Genomic DNA, 20,631 nt, shown 5'->3' on the forward strand with positions numbered 1-20,631 from the left:
TTGCTTATAGACTGATAACTTAAAACCATAGTGGAAAACACTGAATAAGGAAATAAGACAATGGTGATGACTCAGAAACATCAGAGAGGTTCTATAATGCTTGGCCTTACCCCATCTTCTATGAACCCTACTGAAAAGGAAGAGAAGGTTGAAATAAGTGTGTGTGTGTGTGTGTGTGTGTGTGTGTGTGTGTGTATCTCCAGTTTTATAAAAATATGAGAAACATCAGCACTCACATACTAATAATGGCCTGGTCCCTTTACTTTAAGTCTCTCTGTGATTATAATGAAGATCACAAAGATGACTCTAACCTAGTCAGTTTAGCTACTGAATTGTCTCTTTCAAAGCACCCAGTAGCCTTGTTCTGGTTTTTAGACCCTTGAAAAGCCCCTTTCTTGCATTTCCCCCCCTTGAGCATTCAAATATTTTTTCCCCATATGCAGAGACAGTGTGACTTTCTCAAGGTCTCCCAGTGGATTTGTATGGCTAAGGGGGGATTCAAATCCTGGTCTCCCAGAGTCCTAATCCAACATTCAAATGACTGCATCACACTAGCTCTGGTTGTGTCAATGATTGGCAATCAAAAGATTCCAGGATCTTGGCTGTGCATGCCCGAGGTCTCCTACACCAATGTGATATTAACAGTATTTTTGCTTTTTAAAAATTGTCTTTTTCTAATAATATACATATTTACAAAATGGTTATGTACAAGTTTTCTATTTTCTTTCTCCTTTTGCTCACCCACACTTCTCATTGCTATGCTCAGAAATGTCATATTATTTATTTTCAGTTAATGCAGATCACTTGTATCCAGTGGCAGTTTGTGGTTTCAGTGTCAATGGGACAGTGAATCTATGACATGTTTCAGTATGAATTTTAAAGCAGCCATCCAAAGAGCTGAACCTATTTTGGAAATGAGGTTAAGCACCTTCCAAGTTTGGATCAGCATCTTGCTGATTGCTCCTTTAAAATTCTGATTAAAATCCAAAGTGGAAGCAACTAGTATGAAGTTCTAGCTACTAGGTATACGACCCACCAGGTGATAGACACCTTCTGTTACATGTCATTTATCTTGGATCATATCAAAGGTTGGAAAAGTTATGACAGTGGGCCCTTGGTTTCCACTGGGGTTTGGTTCCAGGACTCACCGTGGATACCAAAATCCATGGATGCTCAAGTCCCACTCAATACAATGGCAAGTAAAATGGCATCCTTTATATAAAAGGGCAAAATCCAGGTTTTCCTATGGGAATTTGCATATTTTTAAATTATTTTCAAGCTATGGATGTTTGAATTTGTGGATAAAAAATTGATTCAAGAAATCAGAGAGGAAATAAAAGAGGTCAGAATCGAGATGAGAAAGGACCTCAAAAAGGAATTGGCCGCCTACGGGGAAAAAAATGGAAAAAATAACGTCAGAGCTGAAAAGCACACAGAAGGAGGTACAGGAAATAAAAGAACGAACCTGCAATCTAGAACATTTCTTTAGGAAGATCTCTACCAAATAGGGCTTGCAACAAAATCAGGAATTGAATAATGAATTAAGAGATATATGCATTAAAATCAGAGGAATTCCAGAAAGAAATAACGAAGATCACTCTGATAGAATCCTTCCTGAGTTAGCAAATTATTTGGGACTTACAGAAGATATGATGGAATTTGAAGTGGACAAAATCTTCTGGGTGAACTCCTCACAAGCGCGAGAAAAGAAAATACCATGTGACATTGTAGTATGTATGGTATGGACCAAACTTAGAGACTTGGTAATCCAGAAAAACTATGATGGGAAACTAACAATTGAGGGTAATGAAATTAAAATTTTCAAAGATCTCCCTCCACAAATACTGGCAGGAAGAATCAAATATAAACCATTGACACAACTCTTAAAACAGCTTAACATTAATTATAAATGGGAACGAATTGAAGGACTGACCTTTTTCTGTAATCAGAAAAGATACAAAATTGACAGCGAGGAAAAAGCCTTAGAAGCAGAAAACAGATTGAGGAAAGAATATAAAGATAGAGGAGATGAAAGAAATGAAAATGTACAATACAGAAAAGAATGGAGAAATAGAAATAATAGAAGAAGGGATAAGGAAGGTGAAGGAGAGGATTCCTATGATAAGAAGAAAAAGAGGGAAGGGAAAAGAGGGGAAGACGATAATCAAATTGAAGAAAGAGAGGAAGGTCTGGTGAACAACCCTGTATCGCAGAAAGAAAAGGATACTGAATATTTACTGAATCTAAGTGACTCAGTGGAGAAATTAATCAGCTAAATACCAAACTCAAGTAATCTCCTTTACTACGTTTCTCCTTTAATTTCTTTTAGAAGCTGGTCAAGGCTCTGTTTGTAAGATTTTAATCAATCCATTATAAGAAACAAATAAATAAACAAAAAGGGGTGGAAGGGGTGGAAAATAATAATAATAATAATAATAATAATAACAACAATAACCACAAACACAACAAAAACAAGGGAAATAATAATAAACCAAAACATCAATAAATGTTGAGCTGCAAAACAGAGGTTAAGACAAAGGAAATGACAGATAAAATGAAGATAATCTCATGGAATGTTAAGGGAATTAACTTAAAATATAAGAGAAGCATCGTATTTCACTATCTAGAAAAACTAAAATGTGATATAAGTTGCATTCAAGAGATTAAAATTAAAGAGGACGAGGATAGATATCTCAAAAATACCAAATTAGGTACATGTTTCACTTCTTTATCTAGAAATAGAAAAGGAGGCATCACTATCTATGTTAATAGAAAATATCAATCCAAAGAGATTTTTAAGGACGAAGAAGGCTCGCGTATAGCCATCGAAGTGAAAACATCAAATACCACTATGTTAGTAGTAGGGATATATGCCCAATCCATGAATCAAGGAAAATACTATGCGGCATTGTATGAGAAACTAAAAAATCTAGACTACTCCAACATCCTACTACTTGGTGATTTCATCGCAGTTGTAGAACCAAAAAAAGACAGAAAATAGAATAAAGGAAAGAAAATACGTATAAATCAAGGAAAACTCCCTCCATCCTTATTTAGAATACTTGAATAATATAACTTGATTGATCTATGGAGATATAAATATAAAGATGTAGAGGGATACATTTTTTTTCAGAAGCCCAAAACTCTTTTTCTCACATCAATCTTTTTTTTTTTTTAAATCACCAAGAATTTAGCAAACCTAGTTCAAGATATGGACATCCTACCAAAAAGAACCTCAGACCACAACCCAATTCTGATGAATCTAAAGGGAAGGAAAATCCAGAGTAACTGGAGACTCCAGAACTCTTTATTAAATGATGAAGAGATAAAAAAAAAAAAACAGATTACTAGATCATTAAAGCTATACTTTAAGGAAAATAAAACCGAGGGGATGTCAAACAAAACTATATGGGACACCAGCAAAGCCATAGTTAGAGGACTCTTTATTAAAAGGCAGTTGGAACTAAAAAAGAAAGAACAAGAAAAAGAAAAGAACATAACGGAAAAACTAAAAATCAAAGAAAGAGAGTGGAAAAAGACAGGGGATAAAAAATTAAAGAACGAAGTGGAAGATCTACAACATCAGTTGAGAATAATAGCACTAAAGGAAATAGAAAATAAACTTAAAACAGTCAGACAGGTCCACTTTGAAGCTGGGAATAAAACTGGAAAGCTATTGGGGGCAAAGCTGAGAAAACATGATGAAAGAAAAATAATTACAGAACTGAAATATAAAGGTGAGAGAATAACTGAGAGTAACCAAATAATGGAAGCTTTTAGAGACTTCTTTCAAGAATTATATAAAGGGATAATGAAGGAAGAAAACATACAGAATACAGTTGTCCCTCCAGATTCGCTAGGGTTAGGGGTTGTTTATTCTCGCTGTCCTGATGCCAGCTCCATCCTCGATCCCTTTCAGTCTGGTTTCCACCCAAGGCATTCTACAGACAGCTCTCACTAAGATCTCGAATGACCTTTTACAGGCAAAGGCTAATGGCCTCTACTCTGTTCTCATCCTTCTTGATCTGTCTGCAGCCTTTGACACTGTTGATCACTGTCTTCTAGTTGATATACTTTCTGACCTTGGGTTCTCAGACTCTGTTCTCGACTGGTTTAGATCTTATTTGTTAGGCAGATCACAGGTGGTCACAGGTGGTCAGACTTCATCCTCCGTTCCCTTATCTGTCGGAGTTCCCCAGGGCTCTGTTCTGGGTCCCCTTCTGTTTTCTCTCTACACACTGTCCTTAGGTAAACTCGTTAGCTCTTTTGGTTTTTCCTACCATCTGTATGCCGATGACACCCAGTTGTATCTTTCCACCCCTGACCTTTCTTCAAGGCTTGAACAGCAAGTTTCGTCTTGTCTCACAGCTGTCTTGCAGTGGATGCGCCATCAGCGTTTGAAGCTCAACATGTCCAAGACGGAGCTTCTTGTCTTTCCTCCTAAGTCCACCCTTCAACACTCCTTTTCTGTCTCTGTGGACAACATTTCTATTCAACCAGTCCAGCAAGCCCACAGTCTTGGTTTTATCTTTGATTCTTCTCTGTCGTGTATCCCTCAGATCCAGACCACAGCCAAGGCTTGTAGATTCTTTTTGTACAATATTGCTAAAATCCGACCATATCTCTCCGCCTCTACTGCCAAGATCCTGGTTCATGCCCTAGTGGTCTCACGACTCGATTACTATAACATCCTCCTGGCTGGGCTTCCTCTTTCTCACCTCCGTCCTTTAATTTCTGTCCAGCTTTCAGCTGCACGCATTATCACATCCGCCCACCACTCTGACCACATCTCTCCTGTCTTGGCATCCCTTCACTGGTTCCCCCTCACTTTCCGCATTCAGTATAAGCTCCTGCTCTCGACGTTTAAAGCCCTCCATGGGCTGGCCCCTCCTTACTTATCAGACCTTATTTCTCCTCACCTTCCAACTAGGGCCCTCTGTTCTGGTAGTCAAGGTCTGCTGTCCCAGCCCAGGATTTTCTCTGGCCCATCCCGGATTTGCCCCTTTTCACTAGCTGCCCTTCACTCCTGGAACCTTCTTCCCCTGCAAACAAGAGCCATCACTTCTTTAACCAGCTTCAAAACGGAGCTGAAGACCATCTTGTTCAGAGAAACGTTCCCAGGCTTTGCATAATTGTCACTTGCTATTTGATGCTCTTTTGTTGTCTGTTTATTGAATCATTTCCTGTATTGCTATGTATTTTATATGTATTATCCTACTAGAAAGGCCCCTTCCCCACCACCACTCCCTTCTCCTTTTGTGTTGTGTCTTTTTAGATTGTAAGCCTGGGGACAGGGAACCGTCCAATTAAAAAGATTGCATGTACAGCGCTGTGTAAATTTACAGTGCTTTATAAATAAAGGTTAATAATAATAATAATAAAGAATATGGAAAAACAGTAAATAACAAAAACACCATGTTTTTACCTGAAGGACACCTCTCTAGGAATCTCTAGGTCCTCCACTGCAACTCTGTGGTCAATGTCCAACATACACTGACCATAGAATGGCACTGGAGTAGCTACAAATTGTCCTTCAGTGCAACTTTTAGTTAAAGTTGACTACAGAGTTGCACTGGAGGACCTAGACAGTCCCAGAGAGAATATATTAATGAAATCCATGAATAATCAAATCCGCAAATATCAAAGCCGCAAATATGGAGGGATGACTGTATAATCAAATATCTGGATGAACAAAAGCTAATTAAGCTGAATGATGTAGAAATGGATAAACTTAATAAAAACTTTACCCTCCAAGAGATATCACATGCTATAAAAATACTGAGACCTATTAAGACGCCTGGACTGGACGGTCTACCAGCAATATACTACAAACAATTTGAAGAGGTTTTGATCCATCCTTTAAAAGATACAAGTCTTCTGGTATCTCAGACTCTTGGAAAGACGTATATATTACTTTAATTCCAAAAGAAAATAAGAGTACAGAAGAATCAAAAAACTGTAGACCGATCTCTCTTTTAAATACTGATTATAAGATCTTCACATCAATCTTGGCAGAGGAAAGATGTATTAAATAGAACTATCCACGAAGACCAGTGTGGCTTTCTGCCAAAAAGACAAATGAGGGGAAATATAAGAGTCACATTAAATATAATTGAATATTTTGAATGTCATAATGATAAGAAGCTGGCCATGATCCTGCTGGATGCCGAGAAGGCGTTCGACAAGGTCAGTTGGCCATTCTTACTAGAGACTGTGAAAAAAAATAAATATGGGCGATAACTTCTGTAGCTGGATCAAGGTGATTTATAACGAACAAAAGGCCCAGATAATTATTAATAATGTAAGAACACAGAATATTCAAATTGAAAGAGGAACCAGGCAAGGTTGTCCCCTGTCTCCTTTACTATTCATACTAATACAGTGGTACCCCGGGATACGAAAGCACCGCCTTACGAAATTTCCGGGTTACGAAAAAAATCAATAGGAAAAAACTGTTCCGGGTTACGAAGGTTATTTCGGGTTACGAAAAATTTTTTGGTGCTTTTCGGCGCTATTTCGCACGAAATCGCGGCTTTTCCCCATTAGCGCCTATGGCTTTTTCGGCTTACGAAGGATTTCGGGTTACGAACGCGGCGGCGGAACGAATTATTTTCGTAACCCGGGGTACCACTGTACTCAAAATACTAAATAACCAAATAAGATCAAACCAAGAAATCAAAGGAGTACAGATTCAAGAGTATTGTTTTAAACTCAGAGCCTTTTCCGATGATATTATCTTATATCTGGAAGATCCTATAGGCAGTATAGCCCATTTAAAAAACATAATTCAAGAATATGGCTCTCATTTGGGTTTCAAAATCAATGAAGACAAAACAGTTATGATAACTAAAAATATGACGCAGAATGAAGAAATAAGGCTACAAGAAATATCTGGTTTCAATATAAAGAAGAATGCCACGTATTTAGGGATTAATATAACGAAAAGAAATATAGACCTCTTTCATAATAACTACAATGTAGTACTTAAGGAAGTTAAGAAAGATCTGGAAAGGTGGTCCAGACTGAATCTATCTTTTTTTGGCAAAGTGTCAGTGATCAAGATGAACGTACTCCCAAGATTCAACTTTTTGTTTCAAAATTTACCGGTTATATCCCAATTAAAACATTTAGAGATATGGCATAAGGAACTATCAAAATTTCTATGAAGTGGACACAAAGCAAGAGTTAAATGGAAAATACTGTCTGATGAGAAGCTATGAGGGGGCTGTGCATTATCTAATCTAAAAGAATATTATTTCGCAGCATGCCTCTGCTGGATCGAGGATTGGGTCAGGCTCAAGAACAATAGATGGTTGACATTCGAAAGCATCCAACTGAAATTCGATTTCTATGCATTCTTATGGTATAATAAAGCGGTAGTTAATAAAGATTTCTCTCACCATGTCATCAGAAATTCACTATTAAAAGTTTGGCTACAAACTAGAGATTTATTATAAAATACCTCATTGGGTTTCCATGCAGGAAGCCTCTTTCCAGAGAACTATATCATATAAAGCATCTTATTGGTTGACATATAGAGACCTTTTGAATGAAAGAGGAGAGTTCAAAACACTTGATCAAATGAAAACAGATAATATTTTAAATGATTGGTACCTTTATAGGCAACTCCTGGAGCGTTTCAAGATTAATAAAAATATAGGATTTAATAAAGACAAAATGGAACTCAATGATATATTATTTGACAACAAACTAGGATATATGTCAAAATATTACAAACTCTTAAACAAAAGAAAACTGGAGCAAGAGACAATCAAACATACTATGGTGAATTGGGGGTTAGAGACTGGTAAAACTATTGAAATAGAGAAATGGGAGGAAACTTGGCAAGATAGTAATAAATTTACTTTATGCCAAAATTATAAAGAAAATTTCTTTAAAATGTTTCATCATTGGCATATGTCACCAAACAAGATTAATCTGATATATAAAATAGGGACAGCTGCTTGTTGAAAATGCCAGAAGCCTGATGCAAACTATATACATATGTGGTGGAGCTGCAAGATGGCTGAGAAATACTTTGAATTATTGCATTCTGGGAGTCACTGCTGGGAGGGGTTTGAATCCTAAATTCTACAGAAGGCTGGCAGAGGCGCGTGCCTACTGGCAAGCGAATTTTAATTTTTCTTTATAGTCATAGAGCTTTGGGAGAATAGAGGAGAAGCTGACCTGAAAACTTTGTTGGAGGGGGCTCTTTAAATTTTCACTTTTCTTTTCCTTAAGGGGCTTGTGGGGACTTTACCTCAGAGGAAGTGAGTCAGAGACTTTCCTCTGGAAGGAGCAAGTAGCCAGGAGCTCTACATAACTATAAGCCCAGTGACTTGAACTCAGTGCCAGAGCTTGGGGACAAAGGCCAAGTTTAGCAGGGGAAGCCCACAGTCTTGTTCAGTATCTCCTTAAGACTTCTCAGTATGGACATTGAAGGCCCTGCTGCAGTCACCTGCAACACTTGTGGGATGTTTGTCTTCTTGCCTAGGGATATGGGGAACTTCACCTGCACTAAGTGCAAGTTGGTAGCCCTCTTAGAAGAGAAAGTTCAGCAGATGGAGGCTCAGGTCACTACACTCCAGCATCATAGGGAGCAAGAGGTTTTACTGACCAGAACGGACCAGATGGTCCCGGGCAGGAAACACACAGAGAAAGTTGCTGAGGAGGAGGAGGTCACTTAACACACAACAGAAGGAGATAGTTGGAGGAAGGTCACACACAGAAGTAGGTAAACCAGGGAACATTCTGTAAGCTTACAGCTACAGAATTGATTTCAGTCTCTCTCTATTATCTAGGATGATGAGGAACAGCAGCAGGGACAGACCTCAGGGAAAGAGCAGGGGACCCAGAGAGCTCCACCAAAGGGAACAGGTGCCGCTAAGGCTCGGAGGAGGCGTGTGATGGTCATCAGGGACTCTTTGCTGAGAGGCACTGAACCAGTGGTTTGTGGGCCTGACAAGATGTCTCGGGAGGCGTGCTGTCTCCCTGGGGCAAATATCTGTGATGTGACGGAGAGGCTGACAAGACTTGTCAAGCCTACTGACCATTATCCCTTTCTTTTGGTTCTTGTGGGAACCAACGATACTGCAAGGCACAGCCTTCAGAATATCATAAGGGATTATGAGGCTTTGGGTAGGAAGTTGAAAGAGATGGATGCACAGGTTGTCATCTCATCTCTTCTCCCAGTTGAAGGGAGAAGAAAATAGCAGATGTAAATAACTGGCTCCGTAGATGGTGCCGCCAAGAACGGTTTGGATTCTTGGACCATGGGCTGCAGTTCCATGAAGAGGGACTTCTGGCAAGGGATGGGTTGCATCTCACACCAGTTGGCAAAAACATTTTTGCCAACAGTCTCAAGAATTTGATCAGGAGGGATTTAAACTGAGTTATGTGGGGGAGGGAGACAGTATTCTGGTAGGCAAAAGGGCTGGAGAAAATAGTCAAACTGACACAGAGGGAACAAGGCAAACAGTGCAAGAACCCAAAAGTGGGAGGCAAAAGAACTTGCACAGGCAGCAAGTAAAGGGAACACATGGGCTTAGATGTCTCTACACTAATGCACAGAGCATGGGAAATAAGCAAGATGAATTTCAACTACTAGCACAACAAAGCAGATATGATATAATAGGCGTCACTGAAACCTGGTGGGATGAGTCTACTGGAAGCCAGGTGGAGAGCATCTGGATAAAAATTAAAGGGCAGGGAAACAACAAGGATGTTATTGTGGGAGTCTACTACAGACCCCCAAGTCAGACTGAGGAATTGGATGATGGCTTTCAAGAACAGATGACCACACAGTCAGAAAAGAGAGATGTAGTAGTGATGGGCGACTTCAACTATCCTGATATTTGCTGGAAGGCAAACTCAGCCAAATCCTCAAGTTCTAGCAAATTCCTCACTTGCCTTGGAGATAACTTCATTGTCCAAAAGGTGGAAGAGGCAACAAGGGGATCAGCTATTTTGGATCTGATCCTAACCAATAGGGATGACTTGGTTAATGGGGTACAAGTGGTGGGATCATTAGGTGGAAGTGACAATGTTCTCCTGGAGTTTGTTATACAATGGAAAGGAGAAGCCAGGCATAGTCAGACACACATTCTAGACTTTAGGAAAGTCGATTTTAGTCAACTTAAAGAAATACTGAGTGTGATCCCATGGTTAACAATACTAAAAGAGAAGGGAGTTCAAGATGGATGGGAGTTTCTAAAAAGGGAGATACTGAAGGCACAATTTCAAACAGTTCCAGTGAGGAAGAAAAATGGGAGATGTCTCAAGAAACCAGGATGGATGACTAAAGAACTTTCAACTGAGCTAAGTTTTAAACGGGACATGTATAAGAAATGGAAAAATGGAGAAATCACCAAAGAGGAATTCTAACAAATAGCGAGCCTATGTAGAGATAAAGTCAGAAAAGCTAAAGCGCAGAATGAACTCAGGCTTGCTAGAGAGGTTAAGAACAACAAAAAGGACTTTTTTAGATATGTCCGCAGCAAAAGGAAGAAGAAGGAAATGGTAGGGCCACTGCGTGGAGAAGATGGCAAAATGCTAACAGGAGACAGAGAAAAGGCAGAATTACACAACACCTTCTTTGCCTTAGTCTTCTCAGAAAAGGCAAAGGGAGCTCAACCTGAGGATAATGGAGCAGAGGACAGAATAGGGGAATTTCAGCACAGAATAAGTAAAGAGATAGTAGAGGAACACCTTATTAATCTAAATGAATTTAAGTCTCCGGGACCAGATGAACTCCATCCAAGGGTATTAAAAGAACTGGCAAATGTAATATGGGAGCCATTGGCAATAATCTTTGAGAACTCCTGGAAAACAGGAGAGATCCCAGCAGACTGAAGGAGGGCAAACGTTGTCCCCATCTTCAAAAAGGGGAAAAAAGAGGATCCAAACAACTATCATCCAGTTAGCCTGACAATACCAGGAAAGATTCTGGAGCAGATCATTAAACAGAGAGTCTGTGAACATCTAGAAAGCAATGCCATAATCACAAAAAGTCAACATGGGTTTCAGAGAAACAAGTCATGCCAGACAAATCTGATCTCTTTCTTTGATAAAATTACTAGCTTGGTAGATGAAGGGAATGCTGTGGATATAGTATATCTTGATTTCAGTAAGGCCTTTGACAAAGTTCCCCATGATATTCTTGCAAACAAGCTTGTAAAATGTGGGCTAGACAAGGCAACTGTTACATAGATTTGTAACTGGTTGACTGACAGAACGCAAAGGGTGCTCAACAATGGCTCCTTTTCATCCTGGAGAGAAGTGACCAGTGGGGTACCACAAGGCTCTGTCCTCGGGCCATTCTATTCAACATCTTTATCAATGACTTGGAGGACAAAATTGGGGGAATACTTATCAAATTTGCAGATGACACCAAATTCGAAGTAGCTAATACTCCAGAGGACAGGATCAAGATTCAAAATGACCTGAACAGACTAGAAAACTGGGCCAAAGCTAACAAAATGAAATTCAACACGGAGAAATGTAAGGTACTGCACTTAGGGCGGAAAAATGAAAAGCACAGATATAGGATGGGGGACACCTTTCTGAATGAAACTATGTGTGAAAGGGATCTAGGAGTCCAAGTAGACTACAAGTTGAACATGAGTCAACAGTGTGATGTGGCAGCTAACAAGGCCAATGCGATTTTAGGCTGCATCAATAGAAGTACAGTGTCTAGATCCAGGGAAGTAATAGTGCCACTGTATTCTGCTCTGGTCAGGCCCCACCTGGAATATAGTGTCCAGTTCTGGGCATCACAATTCAAAAGGGACATTGAGAAACTGGAGCGTGTCCAAAGGAGAGAGACTAAAATGGTGAAAGGTCTGGAAACCATGCCCTATGAGGAACGACTTTGGGAGCTGGGGATGTTTAGCCTGGAGAAGAGAAGGTTAAGAGGTGATATGATAGCCCTGTTTAAATATTTGAAGGGATGTCATAGTGAGGAGGGAGCAAGCTTATTTTCTGCTGCTCCAGAGACTAGGACCCGGAGTAATGGATGCAAGCTGCAGGAAAAAAGATTCCACCTCAACATTAGGAAGAACTTCCTGACAGAAAGGGCTGTTCGACAGTGGAACAAACTCCCTAGAAGTGTAGTGGAGTCTCCTTCCTTAGAGGTCTTCAAACAGACGCTGGATGGCCATCTGTTGGGGATGCTTTGATTGTGATTTCCTGCATGGCAGGGGGTTGGATTGGATGGCCCTTGTGGTCTCTTCCAGCTCTATGATTCTATGATTCTATATGAAATATTGGCGAAATATCCACTCGGTAATGCTAGATATTTTGCAGATCACAATACCTTTTGACCCACTCCTTTTCCTTCTAAATATGATGTTTGATTAAGATAAAAAAACCATAACAGGAAAAAAAAACTAATAATGTTATACATGCTTACAACCACTAGAATCATATATGCTAAAAACTCGAAAAAACCGATGATACCAACAGAAGATGATTGGCTCTTCAACCTATATGAGGCAATGGAAATGGATGTATTGACAGCTCGTATGAAAAAAAAACCTGTGTTGAAAAAATAGGATCAATATAAAAAGATTGGAAATGTGTTAAGGAATATAGAGAAAGTAAGTGCATGTTTTTCTCTCCTAGGGAAAATATACTATAATGTACCAATAATTTAAAAAGGGATATAGTTGTTATAGCTACTCCCTTCTCTCGTATAAGAAACAATACAGAAATTAACATTTATAGATTGTGTAAAATGTAAAATATTTGGGTTTTTTTCTTCTCTTTTACGCTCTTTTGCAGAATAGTATTAGTAATTAAGAAACTCAAGAAGTGTAAGTTAAAGAAGTATAAACTCCATCTAGGAAGTCTTTTATTTTTCTGACTTTGATGTAGGAAATACACTCGGTTGAAGAGTGTTAGATGCTTTTATCCTCAATCTTTTTTGTTCTCCGAATTGTTGTTGAGATGTTTTGTATGGATATGTTCTTGTTTTGTCTGATGTGTTTTTTAAAGGAAAAACTTTAATAAAGAATTTTTTTTAAAAAAAAATCGTGGAGAAGGAGGGGTGACTGTATTTTGGAGTTCACCTCCTATAATGGACCAGTCAACATGACCAGATATATAGTCCACTTTTCATATGCACAGATTCTCCATGCATGGATTCAACCATCCACAGCTTGAAAATATTCAGAATAATACAAAATAAAAAGCAAACCTTGATTTTGTCATTTTATATAACGATCATAATTTTGTTATGCCATTGTTTCTAATGGGACTTGAACATCTATGGAATTTGATATCCACAGAAGGTCTTGGGACCAAATAGATATCAATGGACCACCGTACATCATTTATACATCTAGACCATGTCAGTTTTTGTGATAATTTCTGCCCAGCAGGAAGTTGTGATTTGACATGTGCATAAAATACTGTACATGTGACATTAGCTTGTAGTTTCCCAGCCATTACTTTCAGTCATACCTCTAAAATCAGTGTTGGTAATTAATTAGAGTCCAGTGCAATCTATGCAAAATACTATCTCAGATGACTATTTGAAGTTGATAATCTGATTGTTTGCAGGACTGATCTCCTGTGTGGAGTTTAAACTTTATTTTAAACTCAGTGTTTTATTTATCTTCCAGGTAGCCTAAGTTAGGGGCCAAGGATTCCTGGAAAATACTATAAATAAATGTGTTAATCACTGATGAAGTAGAGACTGCTTGTTCTAATATGAAGGAAACCTTGGGGCTGGTGTTTGTCATACTCTAGAGGTGAGGGGGTGTTGAAGGGCTAAATTCTGATGCTGTCTTTTGGTGGCTTGTGGCTCTTATTTCAGTGGAGTGGTGAATCTAGCCTGGACTTTAGGATAAATTTTGGAGGAGCTGTGCATGGTGTGTTATCAAGTCTGGAATTTTATAAAAATACCCCCACAAATCCCTATCCTAAAATGCATCTGCGGAGGTAATCAAGTGGCCCTCTCTTCCCTGGCATCACTTGATCATAGAGGCCTCCAAGCAAGTTCTGCATCTATAGAGTGAAGTGTGTCTCCTTATGACCCTAATGGAAAGGCATTATGGGAGCTGCCCCCTTGGCTGCCATGATCTGAAAGCGGAGAGACCACGTAAGCAGCCAGCCTTAGTTAGGAGTTGCAAACAGGAAGATTCCTTCACACCTAGGAGACAGATTTATGACTCGGAGATGTTTCACAGATACAAGCCATTCTGGTATCAATCCTTTTCCCATGGCAGAGGATGCTTATGGATCAAGTGATGCGTAAATTTGGTTTTGCTTTGATGTAGGACAACAACCTCTGCTGAGTACATGACTAGGAACCTATTTAAAGTCCAGTTTTTCCTCTGTTCCCTGTTCCATGTTGGTGGCAGGCAGGCACTCTGTCAGTCTGCTTCTCCTGGCGTGGTTCCACGCACCCCTTTCCCCATTTTCCTTCAGTGTTGCTGCATCTACCTTGATTCCTAGGGAAACCATCTCAGGCAAGTATTTCCATTAGCAGGCCTTGTGTTCTCTCTCCATTTTTCCTCCCTTTTTTAATATTAGCCTTGAGTGAGTGCATGAGTGAATGTATGGGTGTGAGTGTGTCCCCCTGTGCATCAATAAACTAGATTAAAATTCAAAGACTTTGCCTTTACGTCAGTTCCTGGAAGTCCTGGTCCCTTGGTAAACACTGCTGGGATTCAATCCGAAAAGGGTATTTGTAAGGAGCCCCATATTGGTGTGTTGAGCTAATTAATATTCCCCAAAATTTGAGCAGATATCCTTACAGGTGCTCAACTTATTTGGGGATAGAGCTCCTCTTATATTCAAATAAAATCCAGAGCAGATACATCACATGCCATTAATGCTGTTCTATGCTTGAGTTATTCCTTGTTTTTCCAAGTTCTGTCAAGGAGGTAACATGTACTCAAAGTCAAAATTTGTTGAGCCTAGTGCAGCTAATTTCTGCAGTAGCAACATTGCTGCTACCTCTTAATTTGGCCTATTCTGGAGGTTTAGATTTTGTTTCTTTCTACCAGTGTTTCACCTGGTATGAGACATGTGCTATAGTACCTATTTGGTTGAATACCCCTTATCCAAAATTATCCACATGGGTGGCTGAGACAGTGACATCTTTGCTTTCTAAAGGTTCAAAGTACACACACAAATTTTGTTTCATGCACAAAATTATTAATAATGTTGTGTATAAAATTATCCTTGGGCTATGTGTATAAGGTGTATATGAAACATAAATTGATTTTGTGTTTAAATGTGGATCCCATCTCCAAGGTATCTCATTATGTATATGCAAATATCTGAAATCTGAAAAAATCCCAAAAAACTAAAACACTTCTGGTTCCAAGCATTTTGGAGAAGTCTTACTCAACCTGTATGCATACATATAGGCAAGTTCTAAACCACTCTGTGATGCTGGGAAATGGTATTTAGTCCATAGCTGCATGACTAGTTTTTTTTTTTAATCAAATAGAATCAGGTGTTGAGGCAACCACTCTCTAAATCTGGTATTTATTTATTTATTTATTTATTTATTTATTTCGGGGGGATCGTTCCCTTGATGACAGTTCAGGATTTCTTTTCAATGAAAGTAGCACCTACACAGAAGAGATTTTCCTTGGGAGTGTAGCTGGAGAGGAAAGAATGAAATTCCCCTACATGACTACTGAATCAAATGTGAAAGTCTGAATAGGTAGTGTATAGCCATATAAGAATCAACAGTGAAGGAACAGAAGGGAATGGGCATAATAGCTTGATAAAATGATTGGTCTTCCTTACAGTGCTTATCTGTTTCACTTTTGAGAGCCTTGTTGGGGTATTGTTCAAGAGATATGCTGTGGAGTTTTTCCCTTTCAGATATAGGGCAAAATCCTATTCAGGCAGAAGGAGGTATTTCTCCTTCTGTGCTCCACTAGGGGAATGGAAGTATTGCTGGCAGGCGAGTGCTCCCCAAAAGCCACGCAACCCATGGAGAGAGGGTGCTTCAGCAGCATACTCTGCCATACTCCATGGAGATCTGTGACAGTGATATCTTCTCTCCTTACTGCAAAACAAAAGATTGAAGGAACTGCACTGGCAGAATGTTATGTTATGCCGGCTAGATGTAGAATCCTTGCTAAGAAATATTGCACTGAGATAAGGATGTATATCTGATTTATACATCTTCACATGCCAGGACAAATGATTCAAGTAATTTTCTTCCTGCTACAAGTGAAAAAGAGTATTCCTTTCTGCAGCATTCGCCATGTACTGGACCACCCAAAAGAAGAATTATTCTGCAGAGAAAATCATGGGGTGGGGGAGGGTGGCACAAGAAACTTTTTTCAGCATAGAATACTGAACATAGAATACTATGCCTTTCAGCATAGAACACTGCACAGAAAACAGTGTTTTCTGTGCAGGAAACCTGTTTTTTAAAAGGGGGGGGGGCACAAAAATGTTTTTCTTTTTTATAAAGAGTATCATGAGAAAATTTTGAATACCAGGAGAAAATTGTGCAAAGAGAGAATGGGGCAGCAACCCTCAACTTCACCCCAATGCCTGCAAGAGAGACCCCATAACTGCTCCTCCTCTACAGACATGATCCATGGTGATGTGTTCCTGCAAGCGCTGCACTGAAGCAAAGGGGAAAGAGTCCAGAAGGGTGCACAGAGAGGGAAATCCCCCTTCATTTGGGAGGGCAACTCATGCAAAGATCATACATACAGTGCAGGTATGGTTTGCTTCTCCTGCACATCAATTTGCCAGTGGGCTTCTGGGATCCAGTGTCATTCTACCCAGAAGCCCTGATGGAGAACTCAAACTGGTATCATCAACTTCAGTTTAGAGTGCAGCCGGCTGATTCGTGTCCATTTAACCCCTCACCTCCCATCCTGCCATCCTCCACTCTGTACATTTTTCCTAACCGTCACGTCAACCTTTCCATGGCTGCACACAGGAATCCAGAAAAGTTCTGAGGCTGTTTGAACGCCCACAAAAGACGCCAGCTCTACTCGCATTTTCTTCATGTGTCTTAAGAAAGAAAAGAAAGGAACTTCTGCTCATCAATCCCTCATTGCATCTGGGCTCTCCAGAGACACGGGCATGCCACTTAAAAATAATCCTTTTTGCAACAACAACAAAAAGACAAAGACTTCTTCAAGTTGCTCAGCCTCTCAAGGAACTGGGGCTTACCACGAGCTTCATGGTATTTTTATTTCTCACAAGGACATGCAGTCATCCCCTTTTTGGTGGGATGAGTCTTCTAGTCTCATCTACAGGGGAGGTTCAGATCCCGTAGGTAAAAAATACACACAATGTAAACATGGCAAGGTTTTTGCACAGTACCTATAAAGTCTAGCACAGTTACCATTGTAATTTTTAATTGTTTGATATTTTATTTATATTGTTGGAATCCGCTTTGATTCCTTTAATATTATTATTATTAGTTCTAATGGTATCCAGGCAAAGCATTCTCTGAAGATGCCAGCCACAGATGCTGGCGAAACGTCAGAAAGAAACTCTGCTAGAACATGGCCACATAGCCCGAAAAACCCACAAAAAACTATCTAATGGTATCCTTCAGTAACAGTAATATCTTTCCCACTAAAATCAGAAGCCATTGTAGGAGAAACTAACTTGCCTAAGATAACATGAACTGGGAGCATATGTGAAGGCCTAGGACAGACTATGCACCAGCATCCTATAGCTTGGGTTGGTTAGGAAACAATACTCATTTTTTTTCCTAAGAGAGGACCCAGAAGTGTAGCATTGTACCATAAATAAAAGTGGTGCCACAATGCCTGTAAATCAGAGCTTTAAACTATGTTTCAATTATCCTTCTATTATCCAGCTGGTGTTTAAGCATGTTTATTATTCAAATCAGCAGAGAATGTGCGGCTATTGTGTAAACAACTGTCAATTGCTGAAACAATGATTACAAGGCACCATCTCTTTCAGGTGTACTTAGAGGTACTTATACCTCAGCCACTTGTATTTAAATATCATGCAAACACAATGCTTGAGTGACTACTTTCGCTCCTGCTCCCAATACCTCTTGCCAATTCTATTACATTAAGCAGGGAAACCTATTACATTTTCTCCCCCATTTCGAGGCAGTTGTCCTCTGTTTTTAACCATTGTATCACTAAGGCTCGAGTTAATATAATAGATGCACCAAGGGATCCAGGCACCACAGAGATGGAGAAGGCCTGCGCCAGAAGACAAACCATTTTCTTGCACATTATTTCAAGGATTTGAAAGCTTTTGCTGGCTTGGGGTGGGCAGGGGAGACGGAGAAGGAAAGGAAAATGGAATTAAAAAAAAAGGGGGGGAGTAGAAGATACAGTCATGGAGCTAATGCCCCCTCAATTGTGCATTAACTTTAGACCTTCCTACTGTATCTTTGAAAAGATGTGGAACAGGAGTGTAGCAACTAAGCTGGGGGAATGTGAGCATTGCCCTCTCAATAAGAATTCTACCCCACAACGAAATTTTCCTTTAGTCACATACGTCTAGCACGGCAGAGAAAATTGTTCACACCTAGAACTCTTGTTTCAGGCATGTTCGTATTCCTTGGTAGCTTTATCTGCCCCCTTGGATGCCTAAACTGTGTACTGACTGTTGAAATGAAATTTTAAGTTACTCCAATGCTAGAATTTTAAAGTCCAAAGGAAAATTTCATGGAGGGAGCATAGAATTCCTGTGCGGGAGAATGGAAGATAACATAAGGGCCATCCAGTCCAACCCCCTGCCATGCAGGAAAATACAATCAAAGCAGTCCCAAAGATGGCCATCCAGCCTCTGTTTAAACACCTCCAAAGAAGGTGACTCCAATACAGCGTTGGAGGCAGCATATTCCACTGTTGAACTACTCTTATTACTGTATGTTTCAAGTTTATACAGAACTTCTGTTGGAGGGGGGGGGGGGAAGAGAAGCAGCACACTATTAGGCTAGTGTGTACAGGAAAATTGGAACATATTACTCAGGCACTGCTGCGTAGCAATCGGGGGCAGAGAGGAATTCCTATACAACAGGGGGTAGGAATTGTTTGGCCCACTGGCTGCATGCAACTATGCAAAATGAAAAGCACCGATGTAGGGTGGGTGATAGCTGACTTGATGACAGTACTTGTGAAAGAGATCTAAAAGTCTTAGTAGACCACAAGCTGAACATGGGTCAACAGTGTGATGTGGCAGCTAAAAAAGACAATGTCCTGCTAGGTTGCATCAATATGAATAAAGTGTCTAGATCAAGGGAAGTAATAGTGCCACTCTATTCTGCTTTGGTCAGGCCTCATATGGAATGCTATGTCCAGTTTTGGGAAACACAATTGAAAAAGGATGTTGAGAAGCTGGAAAGTGTTCAGAGGAGGACATTCAAAATGGTGAAAGATCTAGAAGCCATACCTTATGAGAAGTGGTTTAGGGAACTGGGATGTTTACTTTGCAGAAGGGAAGAGTCCGAGATGACATGACAGTCATGTTTAGAGTAAGCTTGTTATCTGCTGTTGCAGAGACTGGGACAAGAAGCGATAGATTCAAATTACAGTAAAAGGGATTCCACCTCAACATTAGGAAGAACACCAAGACAGTAAGAGCTGTTTGACAGTGGAATGTGCTGCCTTGGAGAATGGTGGAGTTTCATTCTTTGGAAGTTCTTAAACAGAGATTGGATGGCCATCTGTCAGGAGTGCTTTGATTCTGTCTTCTTGCATGGTAGTGAGTTGGACTGGATGGCCCTTGTGGTTTCTACCATCTCTGTGATTCTATGGCCATCTAGGTAAAGATAGTTATCTAAGGCTGCTCACACTGAAACTGGGGAAAAAAGGAATAATATTAAAGTCATAACCATAATGTAAGCAGTCCATATATGTGAGGGAACTAGCCAAATGAAAACGTTAACTATAGAATACATATTTAAATTTATTTAATGATGTACTTTATTTATTTCCATTATTTATCACCTTTCTCCCAGAATGGGATCCCAGGTGGCTCCAAGAGCAAGTAAGTTAAAAATAACCTTTAGAATAAAATTCAAAAACAATGAAAATCACCTGCATAAAACAGTATAAAATCAATTTTAAAACATACAAAGTAAAAAAAAGATGACTTAAACCTCCCAATAGGAACCTTCCCTGCTTACACATTAAAAGCATGATTAAACAAAAAGGTTTTTCCTTTCAGCAAAAGGAAAGTAGGGAAAGGGTCAGCCTAACCTCCTGAGGAAGGGAATTTCAGGGGGTGAGAGCAGCCACTGAGAAGGCTGTCTCCTGTGTCCTCACCAAGCAAGCTTCTTATGGTGGTGGAACTGAGAGAAGGCCTTCCCATGTAGACCTTAGGACTCTGGCCAGTTTGTATGAGGAGATATGGGAGCTTATTGCTTTGGCCAATAAGCTGGCTTACCTCTTCCGGTTTCAATTCCAGATCCCGGATGCCCCCGGATGTTATCATAGCTAAATCACCACAAGTATACTTGGGGTGTCACAGCCAGGATGCATCCCGGTCAAAGCCTCACTCAACCAGCCAATTTTTTAAGTTGAAAGCTTCCCAGTGGCATCCCACATAAATCAGTGGTGATTTAGCTATGATAACATCGGGGGCATCCCGGATCCAGAATTGAAGCCGGAAGAGGTAAACCAGCTTATTGGCCAAAGCGATAAGCTC

The sequence above is a fragment of the Sceloporus undulatus genome, chromosome 1, assembly GCF_019175285.1.
Source record: "Sceloporus undulatus isolate JIND9_A2432 ecotype Alabama chromosome 1, SceUnd_v1.1, whole genome shotgun sequence".
NCBI lineage: Eukaryota > Metazoa > Chordata > Lepidosauria > Squamata > Phrynosomatidae > Sceloporus > Sceloporus undulatus.